The 4387-nt window shown below is 42.5% G+C and overlaps 1 long non-coding RNA gene across 1 annotated transcript; it reads right to left on the minus strand.

The window, feature by feature from the left end:
- Positions 1 to 418: 418 nt before the first annotated feature.
- On the minus strand, positions 419 to 3538 carry LOC116975807. Its single transcript, XR_004412789.1, has 3 exons — positions 3415 to 3538; positions 652 to 658; positions 419 to 430 (listed from the first exon to the last, which is right to left on the minus strand). It is a non-coding gene; the product is annotated as an uncharacterized LOC116975807 (long non-coding RNA).
- Positions 3539 to 4387: the final 849 nt, after the last annotated feature.

Below are 4387 nucleotides of genomic sequence, written 5' to 3' on the forward strand. Positions count from 1 at the left end.
TCAGTGTGTCCAACTGCTGCAACAACTAATCCATGTGGTCTGAAAGGAGCTGCAACTGGACATACTTCCTGGAGACATAGTCAGCAGGGACACTTGACTGCTCCCTGATTTCCCACATCTGACAGGAGGAGCAAACTACTCCACTGACTGCCATTACTACCCAGCAAGTTGCTATTAAGTTTAAAAGAAAAATACCTTACCTTGAGGTCCTTTGTCACTGCTCAGTCTTTTCGCCAAATCTTCCCTCATCAAAACCTCTGCACTTCAGCCGAAAACAATCTTTTTTCAAAATGGCCACTCCACTTAATACACACTTAGAAATAAATCGTAAGTGGAAGTAAACTTTAAATAACTTTGTTTCTGTTTTCCTCTTTTCCGAAGCCTGAATGTTCACCAAGGTCCGCACTTTGACATACCGGCACACTTTAACCTCAAAGCAGCTTTTCTCAAAATGGCTGCTGTGCTAGAACCTGACTCCCATTTACTTGTGGCTAAGGTTAGCAGGCCTGAGAACAGCAAGTCTTTACCTGCATGCTCAATTTCAAACTGTTTTGGCTCTCCCTTTCCACTGCCAAGGCAGAGAAGATCTTAGTCAAGAGCAGCTTCAGACTTCTGTAGAGGACTTGGTGTAACTCATTACCTACTGAGCACACCCTCTCTGTTTTTATCCCATCTACTGTACCTGTTCTCTACAGCTCTGTCACAGCTCTTCATTGATTTTCAGGTAATTCTTGGTTTGTCATTCCAAAATGTAATTCGATACCTCTGCAAATTGACAGATAGGGAGTAAACTTCCAAAATAAGTTTTCGTGTGTAGGAAGGAACTGCAAATGCTGGTTTATACCGAAGATAGACACAAAATGCTGGAGTAAGTCAGCGGGACAGGCAGCATCTCTGGAGAGAAGGAATGGGTGACGTTTAGCATCGAGACCCTTCTTCAGACGTCTCAACCCGAAACATCACCCATTCCTTCTATCCAGAGATGCTTCCTGTCCCGCTGAGTTACTCCAGCATTTTGTGTCCATGAAAGATGTTATCATTTGGGAGTGGGTAATTGGACGATAGTATTTTCCACCTTATCGCTTCTACACATGCACGACTGAAGCCAAATGAATCATGATCCATACTGCAAAGCAGACTGGAAAACGCAAGGAATGAACTCTCAACCTTGCAATCTGATAGGAAAAACAAGGTTCAGGATGTGTGAATTTCTTTCAGTTTTAAGACTCCAATAATCATTTTAGCACTTTATTTCCCCTCGTGCCAGGACATACTTATGAGCAAAGATCCACAATAAATTCTCATTCATTGTTGTCAATTCCGTTTTGTATCATTTATTTTTGTAAGTAAAAAATCATGCACAGACAAAATTAAACAAACTTCAGAACATTTACTTTGGGAACAACTTGAAGCCACGTTTAGTACAAAGGAACAGGGATGGTGTTTGAAATGCAAGGGATATTCTGCTTGGTTTATACAGACGGAGCTCATCAGCAGGAGGGTCACATCACCAACAGGAAACTAGTCTGGTCAGTGTAGGTACAAGGATATGGTTTTGAAGAGTACTATAAGTCTTCAAGTGACATTCCTTTCAAATTGAATTGAAAACAAAAAAACCTACGTACCTTCCTTCTCTCCAGAGATGCTGCCTGTCCCGTTGAGTTACTCCAGATTTTTGTGTCTATCTTTGGTTTAAACCAGCATCTGCATTTCCTTCTTACACAACTTATGGACATACTCGGTCATTATTTGTGGAAAGTAACAGTGACTGTTAAGCTGTATCTTATTATTTTTTCCAACTCTTATGCAGTTGTTCAAGTCTATGTCACCAATTCCATTGTACACTGTTCCTCTAAACTTGTTGAAGAATTGGGAAGAATTGTAAAACCCTGTACTGGGCCGGATCTCAAACAATGACGGGATGGAGTACAAGAAAGAATTAAAGAAGTTTCATGATGTCAGGACAATAATCTCTCCCTCCATGTCAGCAAGCCAAAGGAGCTAGTTATCAACTTCAGGATGCAAGATAAGGGTATATGCCCAAATTAACATCAATGGTGCCGATGTGAAAATGGCTGAGAGCTTGATTTCCAACATTTAATTACATGGTGTCAGGATAACAGTTTCAGACAATAGTGTCAATAAGAAAACAGTGTCAGGCGAGTTTAGTACACAGGGTAGTGGAGGGTGGCACAGTGGCACAGCTGGTAGACCTGTTGCCTCATTGCTCCAGAGGTCTGGGTTTGATCCTGACCTCAGTTGCTGTCTGTGTGGAGGTTGCATGTTCTCCCTGTGACCGCATGGGATTCTTCTATGTTTTCTGGTTTCCTCTCATATCCCAAAAATACAGGTATACATGTTAATTGGCTGCAGTAAAATTGCCCTAAATGTGGAGGGAGTGGATGAGAAATTAGATAGAGCACATGTGACCAGGTAAATGGTAGTCCGTGTGGACTCAAAGGGTCCGTTTCCATGCTCTATCTCCAAACTAAACTAAACTAAATATGGTGTGAAGACACCAACCTCTCGCTCAAAGTCAGCAAGACAAGGGAGCAGATTGTTGACTTCAGGAAGCCTAGTGGAGTACATGCCCCAATCAGTGTCATTGTGGAAGTGGAAATGGTTGAGAACTTCAAGTTCCAACAAATATCACAAATGTTTTTTCTTGGATTAACCACATCGAAACTATGAACAAGAAAGCACACCAATGTCTCCCCAGAAGACTAAAAACTGTTTGGCATGTACTCAACAACTCTTACTAACTTTGTCAAATGCTCTGTTGAGTTGCACCAAAAAATAGTTAAATAACAGCTCTGCCCAAGACAGTAAGAAATTACGGAGAGCTGCAGCTGCAGCCCAATCCATCAGCCCAGCCTCCCCAGCAGTGACTCCATCAACACTTCACGATGCCACAGGAATGCAGCATATATAATCAATGATCTTCCCCCTCCACCTGTCCTTCCCTCTTCTCTCCTCGCCCATCAGGCAGAAGATACAACAGTTTGAAACTCACACCACTAGATTCATGTCCAACTTCTTCCCTTTTATTATTAGACAGTTGAAAGATCCTTCCTTAAATTAGGGTGTAGTCCCAATCTTCAAACCTACCTTGTGGAATTTGGACTTTTTCTCTGTAACTGGAACACCACATTGTTTTAAAAGTACATTCTGCACTGGAATATTTCTCTTTACACATCCTATCGTACTGGTGTATGATTGTACTCAATTATAGCATGAGTTGCTTTGATTGGAAAGAAGGCAAACAAAAGCTTTTTGCTGTAGCTCAGTGCACGTGACAATAATAAACCAATACCAATATCAATATCGTTACCAATATCAATATCGTTTTGAATCACGACTGAAGGAGTATTTGCAAACATATTGGTGCTACCAACGATACACTCAACAATAAACAAGTGAATGAATGAACATGTTTATTGTCCAGGTATTCACATACAAGGAATTTGCCTTGGTGCTCCACCCACAAGTGACAACGACACACAGTGACAGTTAGGAATGACACATAAAACATTAAACATTAATAATAAAACATTATTGATTAAACATGTGAATTATGTGAATGAAATACCAGAGCAAAACGAGGCGACAGATTTTTGGTTATTGGGTAGAGCTACCACTCGTGGAAAAAAAGCTGTTTTTATGTCTGGCTGTGGCAGCTTTGACAGTCTTCCAGAGGGAAGTGATTCAAAGAGTTTGTGGCCAGGGTGAGAGGGGTCAGAGATGATCTTACCCGCTCGCTTCCTGGCCCTTGCAGTGTACAGCTCATCAATGGAGGGAAGGTTGCAGTCAGTAACCTCTCAGCTAATCAGACGATTCACTGCAGCCTCCGGATGTGCTGCTTGGTGGCCGAGCCAAACCAGACCATGATGAAGAATGTGAGGACAGACTCTACAATGGCCGTATAGAATTGGACCACCATTGCCTGTGGCAGATTGTGCTTCCTCAGCTGCCACTGGAAGTAAATCCTCTGTTGTGCCTTTTTGACTGTGGTGTCGATGGTGGCCTCCAATTTAAGGTCCTTGGAGATGATGGTTCCCAGGAACTTAAAAGACTCCACAGATGTGACTGTGGTGTTGTTGATGGTGAGTGGGGTGAGGGAGGGGGAGCTCTCCTAAAGTCTACTATCAATTCCACTGTCTTAAGGGCATTGAGCTCCAGGTTGTTGCGATGGCACCAGGCCGCCAGCTGTGTCACTTCCTGTCTGTAGGCAGATTCCTCCCCATCCTGGATCAGTCCAATCAGGGTTGTGTCGTCCGCAAACTTGGCCATTCCATTCCTAACATCATAACTAAACGGCCTCATTGGCTGCTTAAAGGCAAAAGTGTTGGTTGATATTTAGATATTTAGTTGATTCTTCACTGACCAG

This window comes from Amblyraja radiata, chromosome 1, assembly GCF_010909765.2.
Source record: "Amblyraja radiata isolate CabotCenter1 chromosome 1, sAmbRad1.1.pri, whole genome shotgun sequence".
In the NCBI taxonomy this organism is placed as follows: domain Eukaryota; kingdom Metazoa; phylum Chordata; class Chondrichthyes; order Rajiformes; family Rajidae; genus Amblyraja; species Amblyraja radiata.